The 25,889-nt window shown below is 37.3% G+C and overlaps 1 long non-coding RNA gene across 1 annotated transcript in view; it reads left to right on the forward strand.

Moving 5' to 3' along the window:
- LOC141499790 (uncharacterized) overlaps nucleotides 1–24,970 on the forward strand; it is a 50,718-nt gene extending 25,748 nt beyond the window's left edge. Inside the window, exon 4 of the long non-coding RNA XR_012471768.1 lies at nucleotides 24,685–24,970. This is a non-coding gene — a long non-coding RNA (uncharacterized LOC141499790). The remainder of the gene's footprint in view (nucleotides 1–24,684) is intronic.
- The last annotated feature ends 919 nt before the right edge of the window (nucleotides 24,971–25,889 follow it).

The following is a 25,889-nucleotide window of genomic DNA, read 5'->3' on the forward strand; positions in this document are numbered from 1 at the left end:
TATAAAAACAAAAATATCAAGGGCAGGGAATAAGCATTTAGGTGAATCTTCCTATGTATCAGTCAATGTGCTAAGCATTTTACAAACATCTTTTTTGGGGGTGGGGGTTGCAAGGCAATGGGGTTAAGTGACTTGCCCAAAATTACAAGTTAGGTAATTATTAAGTGTCTGAAGTCTTATTTGAACTTGGGACCTCCAGACTCCAGGGTCAGTGCTCTATCCACTGGTCTATCCATATCTAACTATCCCCAAACATTATCTCTTGATCCTCATGACAGTCTTTTTGAGTACATGCTATTATTTTTTTCCACCTTATTACAGGTAAGGAAACTGAGGCAAACAGAGGTTAGGTAACTTATCTGAGGTCATACAGCTAGTAAGTGTCTGAAACTGAATTGAACTCAAGTCTTATGAATTCAGGTCTGCTGCTCTATAGCTGCCTCAGTAAAACTGGTAAAATTTATTTTTATAAAAATCACGGCTAAAGGTATCTTCTGTGTTTCTCAACATTAACTCTGCTTCCTTAGGGTATTATGATCATCTTTTTATTACAGTATATGTCACTCCCTACTTAAAATTTGACTTTAATAGAACTGAATCAAATTTATAAAAAAAAATGAGTCATTCCTCAATTGATAATGATCAGAGGAAATAAACAGGCAATTTTCAGAAGAAGAAATCAAACTTATCTATAGTCATATGAAAAAAAGACATCTAAATTATTATTGTTTAGGGGAAATACAAGTTAAAACAACTCTGGTACCACCAAATATCTATCAGAAATCATAAATGTTAGAGGCCATAAGAAAAAAAATAGGTACACTAATGAATTGTTGGAAATGAATTGGTGGAAATGTGAACTGGTTCAACCATTTGAGTGAAGAATTTGTAACTATAACAAAAGGCTATAAAACTGTTCATATAGCTCTTTCTGTGGTAATTAAGAACTGGAAATCAAAGGGATACCCATCAATTGGGGAATGGCTTAACAAGGTGTGGTATATGATTGTTCTATAAGAAATGACAAGCAGTATGATTTCAGAAAAACCTGGAAAGACTTACAAGAATTGATGCATAATGAAGTGAACAGAACCAGAACATTGTACAGAGTAACAACAATATTGTACAATGAAGAATTTAGAATGACCACTATTTTAGCAATATACTGATCTAAGACAATTTCAAAGGATTAATACTATCTCTCTCCAAAGAACTGATTGAGTACAGACTGAAGCATTCTATTTTTAACTTTCTTTTTTCCTTTTATTTGAGTCTTCTTGTGCAAAATGACTAATATGAAAATGTTTTACATAACTGTAAATGTGTAACTTTATCTAATTGTACATGTGTAACAATATCTGCTCACTGTCTCAGGGAGAGGGGAAGGGAGGATAGAATTTGAAAGTGAAAGCTTCAAATAAAAATGTTTTAAAAGTTGGAAAAAAGCAAAACAAAACCGTGCAAACCATTTGATCCAGCAATATCACTACCAAGTCTGCATTTCAAAGAGTTCAAAGAAAAAGGAAAGGACTTAAGTGCACAAAAACATTTTAACAGCACTTTTTGTTATAGCAAAAATTGGAAATCTAGAGGCTGCTCGTCAATTAGGGAATGGCTGAATAAATTGCGGCATATGATTATGATGGAATACTATTGTGTGCTTAAGAAATGATGAAGGATGGTGTTGCAATGGATAGAGCACTGACCCTGAAGTTAGGAGGATCTGAGTTCAAATCTGCTCTCTGACACTTAATAATTACCTAGCTGTGTGACCTTGGGTAAGTCATTTAACTTCATTGTCTTACCAAAAAAGAACAAAAAAGAAATGAAGGAGGTGATTTCAGAAAAATATGACAAGACCCATATAAACTGATGCAAAGTGAAGGTTGAAGAACTAGGACATTATTGTGCTAAGTAACAGCCAAGTTGTAATGAAGGTCAACTGTGAAGGACTGAAAGATGTGACTGCAGTGATCAAGACTGACAATGCCAAAGAACTCATTATGAAAAAAAAGATGCTGTTCACCTGCCAAGAAAGTGAACTAATGAACTCTGAGTGTAGACTGAAGTATAATCTCAATTTATTTTTCTTGCTTAGTATTGAAATATTATTAATATGGAAATATGTTTTGCATGATTTCAACATATAATCGACATCATATTGCTTACTTCTTCAGTGGGTGGGGAAGAGGTAGATAGGAACTCAAAATTTAAAAAGAAAAGATTGTTTAAAACAAATAAGTGCTTTAAAAAATGATCAGACTTTGAAACCAAAGAAGCTCTGGATTCAAGTCCTATGTCTGACACTATGAACTACATGATCCTGGGCAAGTTATTTAACCTCTTAATGCTCAAAGAAATTCTCTAAGACTGCAAGATAACAACAATAATACTAGCACTTATATACTTTAAGACTGCAAAGTGCTCTGTATATTTTTATCTTCTTTGGTCTTCTCAATCACAGAAGTAGATTCTACTGTGATTCCCATTTTACAGATGAGACTAAGGTCCAAACTGATTAAGTACTTTTTTACAGGATCACATAACTGATTAAGTATCTGAGGCAGAATTTGAACATGTCCACCTGATTCCAAGTCCAGGAGTCTATATACTAAGATTCAGTTGCAAAGAATCTGTTACTTTGCTTTGGTTGAGTTTTCTTACCCTGGAACATTTCATATATATATATATATATATATATATATATATATATATATATATATATATATATATATAAATAAAATCAAGAAAATAAATGAAGCAATGGGGGGGGCAGGAAGGAGAGGAAGGACTAAGAACCTAAACTAGGCTGGGCAATGCACTAATTGCTTTTACAAATATTACCACATTTAATACAGATTTCTCAGGATCTTTTCCCATTGCCTTTAGCCCTATTGTCTCACATCACTGAATCTGTCTTTACTTACAAAATGGAAATCAAAAGATGGGGCAAGCCTGCAGTTTCTAGTAAAGAATCCCATAAACACCAAACAGAGGTGATGAATTCTGTCCCTAGAGCAGAGATGGGAGAATAGATACAGCACCTGCATCTGAGTTACAGCTATCTAGATGATAGTGCGATAAAAACAGGGTGATAAAAAACACTCCCTTCCCCCATTCAAAAGGCCCAGAGACCACTAGTAGCCTTGCTGGATGTTGCTTCTCTTTTATGATTCTCTCAGAATCCTGATGTTCTTGCACCTGTCTGAGGAGAGACTGCTTGGGAAGGAGACTTGGCAGATCCTTCCTATAATCATGCTAGTTGGAGGTAGAAAAGACAAACAGCCCCAATAAAAAGATGGATGATTTGGCAAATGAGGTTAATCTGGCCCTATGTAAATTATAGTGTCCTGACCTCATATGAATTATCCTATATTTTAATCTCTGCCTAAAAATTTGCTGTTCTTTTCCTCCCAGGTCTCACAATGTATGATCTTAAAAATTAAAAAAAGATAAAATTATATAAAATAATAATTAAAATAACATTTCAATTTAATTAATTCCTTTGTAATCATATTTTTTTTATTTCATACATTTAAAAATGTTATTCTGAGAACAGGTTCCTAGGTTTCACCAGACTATCATGACCCCTAAATGAAAAAGAATTCCTGCCTTGGGAATTTGGTGCTCCTTCAATATAAAGAGATGAAGCTTTCTGTATCAGAAAGCACCAGCCTGGTTTGTTTTTTGAGATTGTCTTTTGAGATTTTGATATTGTGCTCTTCTCCCAAATCAGACCCTCTTTCCTTGGCTTCCAGGAAAGCTTATCCATTCCCATGCCCAAGAGTCCTCCTATTCTCTGTACATATTAGCTCTGCTGAGGCTAGGCTGTGATGCTTGGCAGCTTCCAGATAGTGGCAGTCCTGAGTATTTTTCCACTGTCTTTTAATTTGTTTCTTGTGCCCCCCCCCCCTCCCCTTAAGCAGGCAGCTCTACTGTCACCAAGGGGAGCTGGGACAATGACAGAGATATTGTGAAGAGTAAATCTTTAATCTAATGACACAAAACGAACAAAGGGCTGAGTGTGCTGAATACAAAGTAGTATGGAAACAGAGAACTGGCCTAAATACACAAACAGGGCAACCATTAAGGAATCAAAGGGTTAGACAGCAAGCAATCCTTGGGCAGGGAAAGCTGCTTGTCCTTCAGGTCATTGGAGGGTGTGTGTGTGTGGGGGGAGAGATATATTTTTTTCATTATAAAGCTAAAGACACCACTGCCCTCATCTGTCCTCTCTCAGTCATTGATTTCATGAAATCATAGATTGAGAGCTAGAAGGGATCTCAAACAACATTTAGGTTTATATCTTACTTTTACTGATGAGATCAAGATTCATAGAAACTAAATAATTTGCCTAAGGTCACAAGGTAGTAAATGTCAAAGTTGGAATTTGAACCCAGATCTTCTTCCTCCAAACTAGAGTCCTTTCCATTTTTCCCATACTTTTCCTCCTTCTTCTTACCAGACTGCTCTGAATATAAAAATAATGGACACTTGGGTGAATCTAATTGTGGGTCATGAATTTTTTGCTTTTGACCTGGAACTATGCTTTCATAGATAAGTTCCCTCTTGACTAATTGATTTCCTCAAAGTCAAGATCAAATGTTGATCCATCAAAACACACTGCCCCAGGTCATGGATGGTAAAACCATGGGAGCAAAACCCAAAGAAATGGTTGTGATAACTGAAAGAAAGGATTGTGTTTGGGAGTCTTGTCTGTGGATTCCTTTCCTATGCCAGTTGTTTTTCCAGTCAGAAATTTTGTCTTGAGACTTGATCTTTCTATTTTCTTCCTTTACCCTGGCAGAGCTAATTTCCTCACTGGGAATTTATTTCTGAAGATTTATCACCTGCTATTGGCTAACTAGTTCCAAGATGTAGGGAAAGCTCTGTTTCCGAATTTTTGATAGTCATTATTCCATTTGAGTCACTTGTGTTCTCTTGAGAGCCTTTAATGCTATTCAAACAGAGTACTTCATTGAAGATTTTGAAAAAAAGTGAATTTGCTATGGAAACAGGTTCATGGAGATTCTGTTGAGGGTTCCTTCATAACCTAGTGTCATATGTTTTACAGAATATGCAGTGTTAGAAAATGATTATCTACCTGCTTCTTATAAGCTCATTGAGGACAGAGACTGAACTATGTATTCTCTTTATATCTTTTGATGTATAATAGACACTCAATAAGTGTTCACGGAAAAGGTGCTTATTTCATATATTTCCATATTTTTTTGTCATATCTCCCTTAAGGATAAAGCAAGAAAAAACTGGCAAGGATTACAATATTAGAACTTGGGGGGGGGCGGGTCTAGACTTGTGATTTCATTGGAGTGATGCACAAAGAGGCAAGAATATTTCCATCCCTGGAAGTTTATATAAACTGGATAAATTCGTTTATCCTTATAACAGTTTGGGTGTAACACTCCTCAAAGGCAGAGGGTAGATAAATTTTTACCACTAGTTCTATAAAGACTTCTCCTACCTAGAACTCAGTGAAAGTAAGATTTTGATGAGTTCTGCCCAAGAACATCATTTCACTATGGGAAAAGATTTTGGTTTGTAGATGAGAGACATGTGTGTTGTCTATATTTTAGGATTAAAAAAAACCATCTAGCAATCTAGAGGTAGAGGGTATCTTAAAGGTCATATATAGGTAATTTTAATTGAATTGTATATTTTTCAAATATCAAGTAATTTTTTTCTCCCTCCCACCTCTCAATTCCTTATTGGAAATACAAACAAATGACCAACACCTTACTCCCTTCTTTTAAAAAAATAAACATTGTCAAGCAAAAGAAATTTTCATTTTGATCATATCGAAAAATGCATGTTTTCTGCAAACCTGTGTAAACATCTCACTGTCAGAGGTAGGTAATATTCCTTATCATCAGTCCTCTGGAATCAATGAAGGTCATTGTGTTGATCAGAATTCTTAAATCTTTAAATTTGTTCATTTTTACAAGGCAACTCCTTCATATTAAAAGTGAGGAAACTGAGACCATCAACATTTGACTTTAATTTGTCAGAACATTCTTCCCTCCCTCCCTTTTCCCATGTCAGAACAAGTCCCAAGCAAATTTCTATACATTTCCATAAAGATTGGTCTCTTGAGGGAACACTGAAAAGCATTTTATCACTTGTGACTGCATTCTAGGTCTTAACCCTTTCTTACATTGTAATGAAAAGAGCACTAGACTAGTGTCAGAAAATCTGAATTATTCACTTTTCTGGGTCTCATTTTTATAACATGTAAAAGAAAGGAGTTGGGTTTAAAATCAAAAGTAAATTCCATTAATGTTTTCTACTCCTCTGCTTCTTCACCTATATCTATTGAAAACTCAGAAAACAAAGTTCTTTTCCCTCAAATAACCAAATTGGAAATATCATAAAAATATGTATTCATCAATAGAAATGATTCTATAGAAAGTTAATTACCATGGGGTGGCTAGGTGGCACAGTGGATAATGCACCAGCCCTAGGGTCAGGAGTACCTGGGTTCAAATCCGGTCTGACACTTAATAATTACCTAGCTGTGTGGCCTTGGGCAAGCCATTTAACCCCATCTGCCTTGCAAAAACCTAAAAAAAAAGTTAACTACCATTGACTTTTTCAGGCACCCTAAAGACTATTGGGGTCTTCCTTTTTGACTTGTAACTAAAATCATAAATATACATATATATGTATACACACACATATATATATATATATATATATATATATATATATATATTCTTTTATAAGAATGTAAGTTTCTTGAGAGCAGGGATTATCTGACTTTTCTATTTGTATACCCAAAACCAGTGCAATATTTTGCACACATTTTGCTGCTTTTTCATGTATTTATTTGTTCATGGTGTGGAAGGAAACCTGGATTCTGAAAGACAACATATGTGACTTGGAAAGAGGATCTGAATGGAGAAATATTCATAAGTTCTCAAGAAAGAAGAAAAAAGGAATAGAGTTGAGTACATATTAATGTGTATAGGAATAACAATGCATAGGCTAATAAGAAAAATTTGAAATAATAACGCAAAAGGGTAAAGATTAAGTATCACTTGAGTACTCTTGGGACTACTGAGGTTTATTATAATATGACTCATGACTTGAATCCTGAAGTGGAAAGATGAAATGTATTATTCTTGGTTAAATAAATGTATTTCTTAGTATCACAACCAGTTAAGAAAATATGTATCAGTATGAAAATCTATGAATCTGAGGGTGGAAGGGTTTTCTAATTTAAGGAAACTTTTCCTTACATCAAGTAAAACAAACTGCCCTTATTGAATGCTCCAGTCATTGGTTCTAGTTCTTCCTTCTGGGATCAAAAAGAACAAATCTAATACTATTTCCACAAATGACAGCTCTATAGTCAAGTCTCCTCTCTGTGAAGCTAAATATTCTCATTTCCTCAAACTTGCAACCTGCATTTTTAAAGTTCTCCCACCTTAGGTGTGATTCTGAATTATTAGAGAGAATGAATACTCACTTCATGCTTGTATGAGAGGTAGACTTTGTTCCAGAACTTTGGAGATGACAGATTCTTCTTCATTCCTGTTTTGAGAGAAGATAGGTATGGTTCCAGGCTCTCATCAGGACAGTTAGTAAGGAGAGAGAAAAGTTTTTGAGAACTGGCAAATATGTAGTAGAAAAGCAACTCCTTCTATATCCCTAATCTCTAGAGGCTTTAGAGAATTTCTTCAGTGATTAAATCTCTCTCTCTCTCTCTCTCTCTCTCTCTCTCTCTCTCTCTCTCTCTCTCTCTCTCTCTCTCTCCCTCTCCTCTTTCTCCAAGTGGGAGAATAAACTCACTTTGTGTCTTCTCTGGTATATCCAAATCTGTAAAATTTTCTCTGATTTTGTTGTCTGCTTAGATCAACAGGCTTGCTCACCATTATTTATGGAACCCTAAACTTCTCCCCAAATTATCTTTTTTTTTAGGTTTTTGCAAGGCAATGGGGTTAAGTGACTTGCCCAAGGCCACACAGCTAGGCAATCACTAAGTGTCTGAGGCCAGATCTGAACCCAGGCACTCCTGACTCCAGGGCCAGTGCTTTATCCACTGCACCACCCAGCCCCCCCCCCCCCAAATTATCTTTTATACAGGGCAGACATTTGGGTTTTCTAACTTACTCTCCATTGCATTTTTACTAGGATTGAACTCTACAGAACTCCACACCCTGTCTACCCAGTCTTTCAGCTTGGTTTTGGATATTGTCTTCCTTGTTTAGTAGTAAACTCCTTGAAGGAAGACTGTCTTTAGTTTTAGTTTTCGTATTCTCTCCCCAACTAATACTTTCAACACCACCAACTACTACTACTATCACTATTACTACTACTTATACTACCACTACCACTATTTGAAGTCAGGTCTTCCTGACTACCATGGACAGTGCTATGTTCACTGTGCCATCTAACTGTCCTATTACTATGCTTTCTACCACTGCTACTACTACCCCCCCCCCTCCTACAACCTCTACTTATACCAGTTAAACCACCAATACTGTTGATGTTTGTACTTCATCCTGGAAGAAGACCATGACTTCAGGGAGGTGATACCATGAAAAGCCAGTGAATTAGATTTGAGTGAGGCAGGGAGGTGCTCAGTCACCAGCCTCACTTTTTCCTCTAGAGCCATCTGGGTCCAGTGACCAGATATGAATCAGGATGACTGGAGATGGCCCTGGAGGCAATCAGGGTAAATTGACTCAGCCATGGTCATACAGCCAGTGAGTATCAAGTGTCAAAGTCCTGTCCACCTGACTACAAGGCCAGTGCTCTATCCACTGCATCATCTAGATATCCTACTACTACTATTATTATGACCACTGCTATTAATAGCATTACCACTACTATTATTAGTACCAGTACTATTACTACTACTACTACTACTACTACTACTACTACTACTACTACTACTACTACTACTACTGCCACTATCACCATCAACATTACTGCTACTACGATCACTACCACTACTACTACCACTACTGCTACCACTACTGCTACCACTTATACTACTGCTACTACTACTACTACTACTACTACTACTACTACTATCACTATCACCACTACTGCTACTACTTTTACTGTCACTGCTACTACCACTTACCACTACCACTACTACTATCACCATCACTACTACTACTACTTTTACCACTGCTGCTACTACCACCACTACCACTACTACCACTAGGGCCTTTGGTATTGAAGAGAATCAACCAAGTAATTGGAGACAGGAGTTGTTTATTACAGTGAGGAGTGTGCTGTGTGAAACATCTTTTTTCACTTGCTTTTACCAGAATTGTTCCATCTCATGGAACAATTAGAGGACTATTGGAGATGGTCTGACTGTTTTAGGAGTCTTGGCCTTAAACTGGTTTTCCTTTCTCCTGTATCAGCAAGACACCATATTACTTCATCAGTGCTGGGCAATCATCAGCATATGATATCTGACAGCTACCAGGTCCATCCTAATCTGTGTCCCAATGAACTAATCAGTTTGATCTTTCCTGGAAGATTTTCCCTGGTTTGTTTTCCTTCCTTCCATATCAACAGGGAACTATTTCTTTTTGTTTGTTTTGTTTTTGCAAGGCAATGGGGTTAAGTGACTTGTCAATTAGGCAACTAGTAAGTGTCTGATTTCAGTTTTGAACTCAGGTCCCCCTGACTCCAGGACTGGTGCTCTATCCACTGCACCACCTAGCTGCCCCAGCAAAGAACTATTTCAAACTACCAGTTCCAGGTAATCACAAGCATGTATTATCTGATGACAGAATATGACTACCAGGCCAGCAATTAGCACAGTATTTAACAAATGTTTGTTGAATTGAATTGAATCCTTTGTGTAACTTACATCTGGTAGGAAGGCATCAAACCTGAATGTGAAATTTGGGATCACCATTCCCTTTCAGGGACTGTGAGCACTTAAAAATCCATACCCTAGACCAGCAATATATGAAGGGAGACAGATATAATTCTTGTCCAATAGCCCTCTTCTTCAGAGAACAGAGTGTCCCACCTCTTGAACCCTTATACTGATCTACTCTAAGTAGGAAAGAATGTTTCCCCTGGAGAAACATTCATATTACCTACACATACTTTACAGATTGAATATCATCTGGCACTATCTTTAGTCCCCTCACCAACTTCATCATCTTTCCTCAAATTCTGTAAATTTTGGTCAACATCCTTTCCAAAGTGTAGAACCTAGACCCGAAAGTATTCCAGTTGATTACAGGCTTCCTACACCTTCCGCTTCCCATCACCACCACCACCAAATACTCTTTAATCCCTCTTTCTTTGATTCAATAACACTGGCTTTCTTGCTCCTATCTCACTTAGGTCATTAGCTATTTTCTATTCTTTGATTGTTCTTGATTCTCACCTCTACCTCCTGCCTTCCCTGGCTTCTTTCAAGTCCTAACTGAAATCTTACCTACTATAGAACAGTTCTCCCAAACCCCTTTATTTCTAGTACCTTCCCTCTGTTGAGTATTTCCTATTTATCCTATATATAACTTGTTTGTAGATGGTTCTTTGTTTTCTCTCATATTAAATTATGAGCTACTTGAGAAAAGGGATGGTCATTTGCCTTTCTTTGGATCCCCCAAGGCTTAAGATAGGTTCTGGCCCACAGTAAGTACTTAACAAATATTTACCAATTGATTAATCATATAATCTGCTTTCTAGATATACTTTATTCATTATGAATTTAAGCTATTTTTAATATAAATATGGAACATTACCTTTACCCCTATTAATGTCACCTTACTAGATCAATGTTCCAGCCTGTCAAAATATATTTGAATCCTAAATTTGCCATCTGACAAGTCAACTTTGTAGACAGACTTCCTCTGGTTTAAAATATTCTTCCCCTACCACCATACTTTAACAATTCCAGTTTATAAGAGCATTGATCCTGAGAGTACTGCATCAGTTGGGGAATGTCCAAACACATTGTGACACATAAATGTGATGAAATATTATTGTAGAGTAAGAAAAGATCAGGGCAGCTAGGTGGTACAATAGATAGAACACTAGTCCTGGAATCAGGAGGACCTGAGTTCAAATCTAGCTTCAGACACTTGATACTTACTAGCTGTGTGGCCTTAACTTAACTCCATTGCTCCACAAAAACGAAAGAACTGATGGAGATGATTTCAGAGAATCTGGGAAGAGTTATATAAACTGATGCAGAGAGAAGAGAACAGAACCAGAACAATTTATATATAACTATACATGTAGCTAGATGGAAGAGTAGACTGAGTCCAGGTCTAGAGTTGAGAAGATTCATTTTCCTAATTTCAAATCTAGTGTCAGATATTGTATAATCCTAGAAAGGTTACTTAATCCTGTTTGCCTCAGTTTCCTCATATGTAAAATGAGCTGAAGGAAATGGAAAAACCACTCTAATAATCTTTGTCAAGAAAACCATAAAGGCTGTCAGAAAGAATCAGGCAAAGTGGAAACAATTGAACAACAGCAAACAACTGAAAGAATTTGGAACTCTGATTAGTGTAATCATCAACCAACATTCCAGAGACTGATGAAATATATTACTCACCTCCAGATAAATAGTGAAAGACTCAGAATGAGATACATTTCTTTGGACATAGTCTTTTTGAATGTATATATACATTCAAAAAGACTAACAATGAAAATAGATGTTTAATTTTTTAATTATAAAAGTAATATTAATTCATAGATTATAGTTTGATACTTCTGTTTAATATTTGACATCTGACCTAGGCCCTTGACCCATTTTGTGTCTATTCTACTCAAGTTTGACTCTATAACATTTACTATTCACTATTTACTATTCCATACCCCTGTCATTCATCCTTGATTTTTTACCTTTTTCCCACTTCTCTGTAGCTCCACTTTTTCTTTTAAAGATTACACAATCAACCCTGACTGACTTACTCTACAGATGTCTTTTTTTCCACTCAAATGTCCTAGATATTAATATTTTATTTAGCTTTGTACAAGGTATTGTGTGACACAATGAACAAGGTATAGAATTTAAAGTCAGCCAGTAAGTAAGAATCCAGGCACTGGGCTAAGTCCTGTGGAAGATTATAAGGAATTCCTCAATGGAATCCAAATATATATTTGATTTTCAAATTTAGAGAAGCAGTTCCTAAAGTTAAAGAATCAATGAACTTGCAATAAGAAGACCCAAATTCATTATTTGCATGTCCCTTTCTAATGCTTAGACAATTCACTTAGTCTTTCTCTCTCAGACATATTTCATCATTAGGTCTCTAGAATGATGGTAATTTTACTAATCAGAGTTACAAATTCTTTCATTGCTTGCTGTCATTGTTCAATCGTTTCAGTCTTGTCTGATTCTTTATGACAACCTTTATGGTTTTCCATTTCTTTCTCCAGTTTATTTTACAGATGAGGAAACTGAGCCAATCAGGGTTCAATCACCTGCCTAGGGTTACACAGTGTCTAATGCTAGATTTGAAATCAGGAAGAAGAATCTCGATTCCAAGGATAAAATTTTTTTTTGCTACCTATCCAATGACAAATTGTGAATGTGAATATCATAGGAGCATATATTTGTAGCTGGGAGTGACTAAAAGGTCCTCTTGTCCAGTTACCTCATTATACAGAGGAGGAAATTCAGATCTGGACAGGTTAAGAGCTTTGCCATCAGGGTTAGGTAGGAAGAAAATCAGAGTGAAGATTTGCATCCCTGGCCAGGAGTAAATTAGATAATGCATTATGAATTGATATATAAATGTCAATTATTCTTATTATGCTAATTAGTACAGTCCACATTGTTCTTCTACATTTAAGAGCATACCATCTTTATGCTTTCACATAAGCTCAGATCTATCCCCCTCCATCACCCTGAAGTTATCACCTACAATTCACAACACTTTTATAAGGAATGAGGACATTTTATCAGTCCCCACAGTGCTAGCCACAAGCCATTCATTCCTCTGCTTTATTAAAAGCCAATACTCCACAAAGATTTTTTTTAAAGACTATTTTCTGTGCAGTCAGGAGAAAAGGGACTTTTTTTTCTCTTAGGAAAAAAAAATCCATTGAGAAAATTCATCTCCTGCCAAACACCCCCTCCTTGGGCATAATAGCATAAAACTCATTAGTACCCTGAGTGCCTTCTTGATAAATGCTGCTCAAGATCAATAGCCCCCAGATCTCTCATAGCAGTGTCACCTTTTGAGACTTGTTTGGTGACTGGCTGAAGGGGCTCCTTCCCAGAATAATTCCACTCCCCTTCAATGTTAATATGGCAGATCTTCAAACACACCCAGCTACTCCAATCACATCTCAAGTTAGGGCAAGTATGAGTTTGTTCAACTGTCTCTGCTGTTCTGGTTTGGGTTAGCAGAACAGCTTTTTCTTTCCTACTCCTTTACAGGGGCTATCTTCAGACCAGTTGCTTTCTTAAAGGTAGTTAGAAAATGATTGCTTCAAGGAAACTGAGGACACTATCTTGGCATTGCCCTTATTGATTGGAAAAACAGTTCAGGAGGCATCCATGGATTTTAAAAAATGGTGTGGGTCAGAGAAAGGCATGTCTCAAGATAAGGGAGAATTTCATTTTGATTTTTTGATGAATATTAGAAGCCACATATAAAGGTAGAAGGTCTAATTCAAACAATCACCTCACCCCATTTAAATAACTTACAAAACACTCTAGCTTTGATACTTTATCAGGTTAGGTCATCTCTGTTAAATCAGTTAAATTAATCTAAGGGGTGACTTGCCAGTTCTGAACCTGAGTGTTTAGTAGTTTCAGGGAGGTATTCATTTGGGAGTGAGGAGCATCAGGACATGTACTATACATATGTATTAAAGGATGAACAATCTTACTAAGAGTTAGCTCCCCAGCCCAAGCAACCTCCTAAAGGAAAGGGGAAGGGAGATGGAAAAGTAAATCTGGGGTAGGACTTTGGAAAAAAAGAGAAGAATGCTTTCTATTACTGCTAGAGATTATAAAATCAAAGGAGTTAAATCTAGAATGGTCCTTAGAGATGATCTTCTTCTTCTTCTTCTTCTTCTTCTTCTTCTTCTCCTCCTCCTCCTCCTCCTCCTCCTCCTCCTCCTCCTCCTTCTTCTCTTCCTCCTTCTCCTTCTCCTCCTCTTCCTCTCCTCCTCCACCTTCTCCTCCTCTTTCTTCCTCTTCCTCTTCTTTTTTCTTTTCTCTTCTCTTTCTCCTCCTCTTTCTCCTTTTTTTCTTTCAGTCACCCTCTGCTCTCTGTTCCTGTCTCTTCCTCTTTCCTCTTTTTCTTTCCCTCTATAACTCATTCTCACTCTCCCTACTTCCTCTATCCTCTTTCTGTCTTCTACAACTCTACTGTTTTTCACAGATAAAAACAGAACAGCCAGTCTCTCATTAACAAAAGGTACCAAGGTAATATGTATGGGTTGTCAGCCTAGAGGAAGTTTATGTCTACTTTGCTTCACAGATGACACTAATTCTGGAGAGCACTTAAGATAGGATTGATTCCTGACAATAATAAGATTCATTAATCATTTCCCTTTTGTCATAGTTAAGTAATACAAATATGAATATGGTGTGATCCATACATAAAGATGAGTTTACTCCCCAAACTTATCATTAATTCTTTGCAGGTGTTTTTGAGTGTTAAGCCCTTTGCATTCCTTTAAGTTGTGCTTGTCTTTAATCAGAATGTGATAATTCCACATTTCATACTTTCAAAATCTCTCTTAATGCAATATTATTGAGTCATCATATAAGAATTATGCTCTTAACAATCCTGGTAGGTTTCCCCACTCCCTGGGGGTTCCATTTACCACTGCTTGAGCATCTTCTCAAGAAAAAGGGAGACAAAGGGGCATCATTCAGACAAGAATGAGGGCCAACACCAGAACTAGAAATTTTAACATATATCCTTGCCCTATTCTTGACACCTGTAATCTTATGAGCCAAGTAAGCCCTCTTTAAATAGGGCTTAAAAAAAGCCAACTGTGTTGCAACTTGAACAATCCCTAGGATAGATTACTAACAGAAATCTTTAAGAATTGCCCAGAATTGTCTTCTTAGACAGAAAGGATGAGGTCAGTTTCCTTCTTCCAGAAAACTTGATTAGATGATCTCTAAAGTTCCTTCTGGCTTTGAAGTCCAAGAACTCTACAATTTTCTGACCTCTTCAGGTTTCTTTTCAGTCCATAAAAATTTTAAGGAACTTCTGTGTGTCTTTATCTGTCTGTCTGTCTGTCTCTGTGTCTGTCTCTAGTACTGTTTCTCCCCCCCCCCCCAACCTGGTGCATTCTTGATTGTCTTTTTACTTCCCCATATTTTCCTTCTTTCGTTTTATACTTTTCCTTATCTTTATTTTTTACCCCTCCCATTCACTCAATGAGCAGGATGAACTTCCATCTCAGGAAATGTAGGCTCTATATATTGGTTTCCCTAAGCTTTGCCGTAGCTTTCTGGATTTGAGGCTTTCTGTAGGGAATGTCTAATCTCCTTAAACCTTCTCCTTATGTGCAAGAAAAAGGGAATATGGTTACTTCAGAAGTTGCCAGCTTTACATAACCTCATTAATAAAAAACAGCCTGATATGATTAATGCTTACATTATACCATATTACTCTGAGCTAAAGTCACATTCTGCTGTCATGTCTTTATTTTGCTGTTCCTCTATTATTGAAAATCAATGAACTGTCTTAAGTCAAATGAAGTTCTATGAAGGAAGCAGAGTCCATAAATCAAATAAAAACTAAATTCTATTAAAGAAAGAAAACAGGATTAACAGGCCTTACCCATGGTTAGGTTCATAATCACTGAGATACTCAGAATCCCCAGCCTTACCAAAGTGCTGGTCAGTGAGCCAGGGAGTTAGCACCAAGTGACAAGAACCCTAGCACATAAGAGTTAGAAAGAATTTTAGAAATCTTTTAGTCCAGTCCCTTTACAGAGGAGGAAACTGAGGCACAAGGAGATTGAATCACTTGCCCAAGGCTACTTCTCAGTCACTGGAAGACAGATTTAGATTCATAGGATTATCAACTGATCATAGAATTACAGATTTAGAGCTGGAAAGATTCTCCAATTCTATTCACCATGTGTAAATATAAAGCAGTAAGGTGACTGTTGTGCTATCAAAATCAAGAATAAATTTAATAGTGTTATTGCTCTTAAGTCACATCTGACTCTTCATAACTGCACAGACTTGTCCATGACATTTTTCTTGTCAAAGAAAATGGCAGAATTTGCCATTTTCTTCTCCAATTTACATTTGAGGACCTAAGGAAAATAAGGGGTAAGTGACTTGTCCAGGGTTATACAGTTAATAAGTGCCTGTAGATGGTTTTAAACTCACGTCTTGGATTCTAAACCCATGGCTCTAGCCATTGCCCTACCTAGCTGCCCTAATTAACAGTGTTTTAGGACTAATATCTTAATCTCCCTAGATTTCCTTGAATTGGGGTCCATATCAAAAAAGAAGTGTATTTTATTCCCTAAAGAAGTTAGAACTAGTCTTTAAAGACTAGAACCCTGAACCTAAATAGAGAGAAGAAAAAGTTCCATTTGTTTATCAATTACAGAAAAGGGGAGCAGACAGAGTTTTTCAGGAGGACAAATCTCCATGGACTCATGTCAACATTATTATTACTGTTGTTCCCTTTGGTAAGCAGTTCAATTGAAATTCTAACTGAAAATCGTGTAGCTATGTTCCTTCATTCCCAAGTTCCCACTGTAGTGTGTTTTGTTTTTGTTTTTGCAAGACAGTGGGGTTAAATGACTTGCCCAAGGTCACACAGCTAGGTAATTATTAAGTGTCTGAGGTCAGCTTTAAAACTCAGGTTTTCCTGACTCCAGGGTCCACGCTGTATCCACTGCACCACCTAGCTGCTCCTATAATGTGAGATGCTTGAGAACACGGACTGTCTTCTATCTTTCTCAGATCTCTAGTACTTAGTATCATGTCTGGCCCATGGTGTGGTTCAAACCTTTCAGTTGTGACTCTTCATGACTCCATTTGGAGTTTGTTGGTAAAGATTCTAGTGTTCTGCCATTTCCCTCTCTAGTTCATTTTCAGATGAGGAAACTTGGGTAAACAAGGGTAAGTAACTTGAAGAGAGCTATAATAAGTGTCTTCTTGACTCCAAGCCAATGCTCTATCCACTGCACTAAGTGCCCCTTTCCTCTGTTAATTATTTCCTATTTATCCTGTACATAGTTTTGCTGTTTTTCATCAAGTGTTTCAATCATGTACAACTCTTTGTGATCCCATTTGGGGTTTTCTTGGCAAAGATGCTAGAGTGTTCTGCCATTTTCCTCTGCCATTTTATAGATGAGGAAACTGAGGCAAGCAGGGTTAAATAACTTGTCCAAGGTTACACAGCTAGCAAATGTCTGAGGTCAAATTTGAACTCAGGAAGATGAGTCTTCCTGGTTCCAAGCCCAGCACTCAATGCACTGTGATGCTTGGTGAATGACTGATCATTGGAAATTGCTTACAGAAGAAGGATTTTTTTCTGACTAATTAGTAGAAGGAACACTCCTGGTCAGAAATCTCCCTCTAAGAAAAATGCACCCAAAATACTTATGATGAAATTATAAGTGCTTATAAATACTAATAAAATGTTTCTCAGACACATGGTAAAGTATAGCCACAAACAAAAAAGTTCAGTTCCTGCTCTTGAGGAGTATATATTTTATTGGAGGGAAATAACATGAACAAAGATAAATAAATGCAAAATATATACAAAATAAATGCAAGATAATTTCAATATGGGTTGGGTTGATGGACACTAGGGAGATATTATAAAGTAGTATTTTCCCTGATTTCCTCCCAGTATCCAATCTGACCAACTCCAAGTTCCCAGACTAAACCTCCTGACCTGGGGATATTAAAGGCTCAGTTGGAGTCTCTCAGAATGGTGGGTGACTGGGACCATACTAGATGTCATACCCTGATGATATTCTTACCAGATGATCTTCCATTTGGAAAGGATGGGGTCAGATCTAGAAAAACTAAATATCACTGTATCCTTGCTGACCTCCTTGCTGTGTTTGCAAATTGAGTAAACTTCCTTTGTTCAATGACTCCTAGATGTCTCCATTTATCCCAACATCTAACCTGAGCTAAGAGGGTCCTGGGATCAGAGCTACATCTACAAGAGAACAGTCTAGGTCTTATATGGGGGGGGTATTTAAGATACCTCTGCCAATTAATTACCCATGAGCCATCACAACCAGAAATTTCAAAATTCTGCATCTCCATGTGCAGGAATTAGTGAACAATTCAGTCATACTCCCAAAATGAGGTATAGAATACTTTTCTTCCACAGTACTCATTTTACAAGCAAAACATTACACAGGGAGCTAGGATGTGTGGATCAATATACTAACCTAGATCCTCTACTTCTAAAGTCAGAGTTCTTTCCCCTGTATTGTACCCTAAGATTTAGAACTGGAAATAAGGCTGTGCTGGAGGCATCTTGAACCTGTTCAAGCTGCTTGTGAAATCTTCAAAGAGCATTTATACCTTAAAAATGAACAATTGCTATAAAGTAGGGCTTTATTGTTTTATTGGTTGTTTAGACTTAAGAAAGTGATGAAGACGATGTTAATTATACATATTGAATTGAAATGGGTGCCATGTAGGCATATTGTCTCGCCCCTCCCCAGGTGTGATACACTTTCTTATAAGGGATGTTAGCTGGCATCTAGCCCACCTCACTCATTTCATAAATATGGAATGCCCTGTGGCCAGTCCAAACACTGTGAGGAATGAATTCTTCATATATAGAAATAGAAACTGAGGTTCAAAGACATTAAATAATGTGTCCAACAATCACTGTGAGTAAATAACAGAGCTGGGGGATTTCCACACAGATTCCCTAACTCCAAATCCATCACACTCCAAAGTGATAAAATTTGGTAGAAAAAAATGGAATCTATTGCCAGTTTTCTTTCATGTCACAGTTAGATTTCACAATAGTGAAGCCTGTAGTGGCAGAACGTCTTTGGGACCAGGAAACAGTCACATATTTTTATTCTTCTTAATTTCAAGATTGTATTTATAGTTTTCAAAGCCTTTCTCTTCTGTCTGATTTGATCCTCACAACAACCCATGAGATAGAGATTATTATGGCTAATTTATAGACAAACTGAGTCTTAGAATTTGCCCAGTCATAGCCACTAATAAATGGCATTGGCCAGGACTAGAAAATGGATCTTTACACTCTCTATCTGTTTATTATTCTTTCCACTACACCATACCATCTGCACTTCAAGCTTTTCGTGTTTATGCAACAACTTTTCTATTCCCAAATTTCCAACTTGTTATTTACCAGACATATTTTTTAGGTCTAAAGAAAATAGCTCATACTAAATTTTGTTCTGAATGTGTTAGAAGTCTACCCCATGAGGAAGCACCACAAGGTCATAAGCAACACCATGACAAGCCTTCTATCTGCCAGTCTTCCCCCTCCCCAGCACCACCACCCTTTTCCCAATAGACAATTCATATTTTTCTCATCTATTGAAAATTTCTTTACAATTTCATCCTGGGAATTTAGCTCTTCTCCATCTCCCTTCTTCCTTTGGAATCCCTAATTGGTATTCCACCTCTGCAGGTGTCATTCTCTCAAAATTTATTTCAATTTAAGTCTTTGATCTCTCTTCCTACTCAGCTCTCCTCCCCAAACAAAAAAGACCAAAACTGCCTTATGAGAAATCACTGTAAATGGAAATCAGGTAGCATCTAACTTTAACTAAAGCCTTGGACAATGTCAGACCTGGGCTAAGCAACTCGGACAGAGAGAACTCATCTTCAGCTATTTGGATTTGACATGCTCTGAGCCAATAAAGGCAACCTCCTTGGGTTAAAGGATTTTAAAGACTGGAATGGTGAATTGCAAAACCTGAGTCACTAGGAGCAACTGCTAAAATTCAATGATTCAATTAGACAAGCCTTTATTGAGTGCCTGTATGGGCACTATGTTGGGCACTGATGATACAAAGAATAAACTAAAACAGTCCCTCCCCTCAAGGAACATACATTCTATAAGAAAGAATCAAGTATGTAGATGGATAAGTAATGATAATAAAATTGTTAGTATTACTTTTAATTTAATTAATCTGTATTTATTATTATTTATTTTTACTCTTCACCACTTTAAGGTTTGCAAAGTACTCTACATGTGTAAAAATTGGCAGATCATTTGATCCTCACTATACCTCTACTTGCCTTTCCAGACTTATTTACACATAACTCCTCTTCATGAATACTCCAAATCTGCCTAATTGATCTTCTTACTAGTCCTCATATATGACTTCTATCTCTATGATTCTATAATGGCATTTCCCATGCGTAGAATATACTTTCTTCACTTTGTGTGAAAACCCCTGATTTTCTTTATAATTATGTTCAAATAAAACCTTTGATAAGAAGCCTTTCTTGATCCTACTCCCCTTGTATAAGGGGAATTAATATGTGTTCATATCTAGACATGAGTTAGGTATTATTCATATATCCTTATTTTATAAGCAAGTAAACTAAGCCCCAGAGGTCTGGAGTATCTTTCCTAAGCACATAACTATCAAACTGTAGAGTTATTCTTGAATTCTAGTCTCTTGAGTCTACATTTAATACACTTTATCACAATATCAGATCCCTTGAAACTCAACTATAGTGGGGGGGGGGCGGAGCCAAGATGGGGACGAGAGCCGATCCCGTCTTAGGTGCTCTCTCATAAAACTCATAAGCTAAGGACTCTAACTAAATTTTCAAGAGACAGAACCCACAGAGGGACCCAGTGAGGCAGTTCTCCTACTCAAGGTAACCTGGAAAAGAGCAGAAAGGCTCTGCTCCCCAGGGTTGGAGGGCGGCCCACCAGAGGGGTGGCCCTCCAGAGTGAAAGAACTTCAGCCTCCCAGAGGCAGCCAGCTCACAGCAGCAGGGGAGTTTCCTGACCTATGCCCCAGGGAGCACTAGGCACAAATTGGGGGAACAGCTGGGGGACCTCTGCCAGCCCTCAGGGCACACAGCAAGCAGCTTGGCCAAGGCAGTCCTGATCCAGGAAACAGAAGTAGGTGGAGCCTATAAGCAGGAGCCCCCAGGGCATGAGCCCATTGAGTTGAGGGAGGGGAGTAAAGAGAGAGAGAGAGAGAGAGAGAGAGACTGCAGAGCTTGGCCCCTGAAACAGGACTCTGGGGCTCTGAACACATTCAGATCCTGATTGCAATCTAGGCTCCCCATAGAACAGCAGGGCCCCCCCCACCTCAGCCCTGGAGCAGAGGGGGGAGCTTATGGTCATTCACAGACTAGGAGGGAGGACAGAGCCTCACACACTGAGATCCTTGTGGGAGTGTCCCAAAAGCTCAGGAAGCACCCCCAAAACAGGCTTAGGCTGGGAAAATGAGCAAGCAGAGAAACAAGAGGAACACCATTGAGAAATATTTTGCATATGAGCCCAAGAAGGATCAAAACACTCAGTCTGAAGATGATGAAGCACAAGCTCCTACATCTAAAGACTCCAAGAAAAACAGAAATTGGGCTCAGGCTATGACAGACCTCAAAAAAGACTTTGAAAACCAAATGAGGGAGAAGAAAAACTGGGAAAAGAAATGAGAGAGATGCAGGAAAAACATGAAAATGAAGTCAGCAGCTTAGTCAAGGAAATCCAAAAAAATGTTGAAGAAAATAGTATGCTAAAAAACAGCTTAGGTCAAATGGATAAAACAGTTCAAAAAAGTTACTGAGGAGAAAAATGCTTTAAAAAGCAAGATTGGCCATTTGGAAAAAGAGATAAGAAAATTCTCTGAGGAAAAAAAATCCTTCAGACAAAGACTAGAACTCAGGGAGATAGATGAATTTACAAGAAATCAGGACTCAATACTTCAAAACCAAAAAAATGAAAAATTAGAAGAAAATGTGAAACATCTCATTGAAAAAAACAACTGATATGGAAAACAGATTTAGGAAAGATAATTTAAGGAAAAGAGCTTTGACATAATTTTCAAAAAATTACTACAGGAAAATTGCCCTGATATCCTAGAAGCAGAGGGCAAAATAGAAATGGAGAGAATCCACCGATCCCCCCGAGAAAAAGATCCCCTAAAAAACAACCCCTAGGAATATTATAACCAAGTTCCAGAACTCCCAAGTCAAAGAGAAAATATTACAAGCAGCCAGAAGGACACAGTTCAAATATTGTGGAGCTGCAGTCAGGATCACACAGGCCTTAGCAGCAACTACATTAAAAGCTCATAGGGCTTGGAATATAATATACCAGAAGGCAAAAGAGCTTAGAATGCAACCTGCAACCGAGAATCAACTACCCAGCAAAACTGAATGTCCTCTTCCAGGGAAAAAGATGGACTTTTAATGCACCAGGGGAATTTCAAATGTTCCTGTTGGAATGGCCAGAGCTGAACAGAAGGTTTGATCATCAAATACAGGACTCAGGTGAAGCATAGAGATTGGAGGAGAAGGGGAAAATATGAAGAACTTAATGATGAACTGCATATATTCCTGCATAGAAAAATGACACTGACAATACTCATATGAACCTTCTCAGTTAATAGAGCAGGTAGAAAGAGCTTTTATAGATGAAGCACAGGAGAAAGCTGAATCTGAAGATAAAATATGGTTTAAAAATGGAGTCAATAGAAAAAAGGGAAATGTAATGGGAGAAAGAAAAAGGAGAGGGGGAATAGGCCAAGGTAATTCATATAAGATTTTTCTTTATTACAATGAGCTATTGCAATGATATGGAAGGGGGGAAGGCAAGGGGGAATGAGAGAATCTTCACTCTCATCAGAGATGGCTAGGAGAGGAAACAGCATATACACTCAATGGGGTATAGGCATCTGGAGTAAGAAGGAAAGGGGGGAGGACAGGGGGAAGGTGGAGGATGTGAGTGATGAAGGAGAGAGTAGACCATGGGGGGAGATTGGTCAGATATAACACATTTTCTTTTTTACTTCTTGCAAGGGGCTGGAATTGGATGGCCTGTCCAGGACCATAGGGCCAGGTGGATGCTGGGCCTAAGGGGTGGTATGGGGGCTCAGGGCCAGGGATCTGTCTGCTGTGCCATTCAGCTACCCTACAGCAGAGTCAGAGTGAAAGGAGAGAGAAAATATAGTACATGGTAGTGGAGAAATACGAAAGGAGGGAGTTGAGATCAGCAACAGCAATGGTGGAAAAATATGGAAGTAACTTTTGCAATGGACTTATCATAAAGAATGTGATCCACCCACAACAGAGTTGTTGGTGTTGGAACAAAGACTGAAGCACATTTTTTTATTATTATTATTTGCGGGGGGTGCAGGGCAAATGGGACTGGGTGGCCTGCCTGAGGCCACATAGCAGGGTGATCATTGGGTGTCTGAGGCCGGATTTGGACCCAGATGCTCCTGGCTCAAGAGCCAATGCTCTGTCCACCACCCAGCCACCCCTACTATTATTACTATTTTATTTTATTTTGGGTCTTTTTTTTTCTTTTTTTTTTGGTTTTTGCAGGGCAGTGGGGTTGGGGTGGCCTGCATGTCACACAGCTGGGTGATTGTTAGGTGTACAGGGCTGGATATGGGCTCAGGTGCTCCTGGTTCCAGGGCTGGTACTCTGTCCATTGCGCCACCTGGCCATACCTACAATTACTATTTTTTTTTAAATTTTAATTTTTTTCTCTCCCCTTTACTTTATAGCTCCAGCAAGTCTATATTTTTTGGGGGGAGGGGGTATTTTGTTTACTCTTAAACAAGAATATTTTATTAATGTATAAAAACATTATTTGTACAAAATGAGAATAAATATTAAATATAATGCAAAAAAAAGAAAGTCAACCATAACAACCTACTATTTGATAATAGTAATCTACAGTTTGAAAAACAACCGCTGAGAAAATTGAGATATAATTTGGCAGAAACTGGGCTTAGACCTGCATCTCATACCCTATACCAGGATGAGGTTGAAATGAATATAGGATTTAGACAAAAAGAGTGATTCCATATGCTAATTAGAAGTACAAAGAATAGTTTAATTGTCAGATCTATGGAGAGGGGAGAAGCTTGTAACCAAACAAGAGATAGAGAACATTTTAAAATGCAAAATGTATAATTTTGATTACATTAAATTAAAACCAAGATTAGAAGGAATGCAGAAAGCTGGGAAATAATTTTCATAACTGTTTCTTATATAAGACTCATTTCTAAACTATATAGAGAAATGATTTAAATTTATAAGAATACTAGTCTTTTCCCAACTGATGAATAGTCAAAGGATATGAACAAGAAGTTTTCAGATGAAGAAAATAAAGCTAAAATGTTATAAATCATTATTAATTAAATTCAAAGTTATTAAATTAAAATAATTCTGAAGTATTACCTCATAACTGTCAGATTGTTTAAAATGACAATAAAAAGGAAAACAATCAAGGTTGGAGGTAATATGGAAAAACTGGGACACTAAAACACTTTTGCGAAAGTTGTGAACTGATCCAACTATTCTGGAGAACAATTTGGAATCATGCCCAAAAGAAAATAAAACTGTTCCAAAGAGGTCATAAAAAAAGGGGAAAAGACCTATATGTACAAAAATTTGTAACAACTTTTTTTGAAGTGACAAAGTATTGGAAATTGAGAGGATGCTCAACAATTGAGGAATGCCTAAAAAAATTGTGGCATGTGAATATGATAGAATATTATTATTCTTGTATATTTCAGAAAAGCCTGGAAAAAACTTGCATGATGCTGAGCAAAGTGAGTAGAACCAAAAGAAGATTGTACACATTAACATCAACATTATGTGATGATCCACCATAATGGACTTAGCTGTTAGCAGTTCGGAGATCAAAGACAATCCTAAAAGACTTATGATAGATAATACCATCCACATCCGGAAGGGGGAGGGACTGGAGTCTGAAAGCAGACCTAAGCATATTATTTTCACCTTTCAAAACTTGTTTTGTGCTTTTTTTCTTTTTTTATGTTTTTCCCATTTTGTTCTGATTCTTCTTCCACAACATGATGATGTTAAACATGATTGTACATATAAAACCTTTGTCAGATTATTCAATAACATGGGGAGAGAGAAGGGAAGAGAATTAGAAAAATGTAGAACTCAAAAGGGGAGGCAAGGAGGGAGGGGGGAAAACAAAAATAGTCCTTGTTCTCAAAGAGTTCCCAGGGGTTGGCTGGCTAGATAAGCTAGATGCTAGAGAATATAGTGCTAGACTTGGAGTCAGGAAGACTTACTTAGTCATATGATCTTGAGCAAGTCAATTAATCTCTCTGAATTTCAGTTTTCATTTCTTTAGAATAGGGATAATAATACCTGCCTCACAGAGAGTTTTTTTGAGAATCAAATGAGATCATAAATGTAAAGTGTAAACCCTATATGTAGATATTGTTCTTGCTATTTTATTATTTATCAAATTAATACTTGTCCACATGAATTACTAACATCTCCTGGAATCATAGAATTTAGAGTTATGAGATACTCTATTGTGTCCTCATTTTACAGATAAAGAAACTGAGGCTATGAGAAGTTGAAATAATTTATCCAAGTTTCATACCAAAAGTAAATATCAAAGATGGGATTCAGATTGGATCTTCTGAGCTTAAATTCAGTTCTATTTTCATTATAGTATGTTTCCCTAAATTCTTTCAGAGAGGCAACAAGGGGTTATGAAAAGCAAATTTACCTTTGTGTCAGAAGGCTTGTGTTGAAGTTCTAATTCTATTGCTTACTGGATATATGACCTTAGTCACAGTTTCCTTGACTGCAAAATAAGAGTAATCAGATCTGTACTGCCTAGTTCATAGAACTGTTGTGTAGATTAAATCACATAAGCTATGTAAAGAAAAATATATTCAATAGCTGTTATGCACTGGGAATACTTCAACTGGTTATTTCCTATAAAAGGGAT

The sequence above is a fragment of the Macrotis lagotis genome, chromosome X, assembly GCF_037893015.1.
Source record: "Macrotis lagotis isolate mMagLag1 chromosome X, bilby.v1.9.chrom.fasta, whole genome shotgun sequence".
Lineage (NCBI taxonomy): Eukaryota > Metazoa > Chordata > Mammalia > Peramelemorphia > Peramelidae > Macrotis > Macrotis lagotis.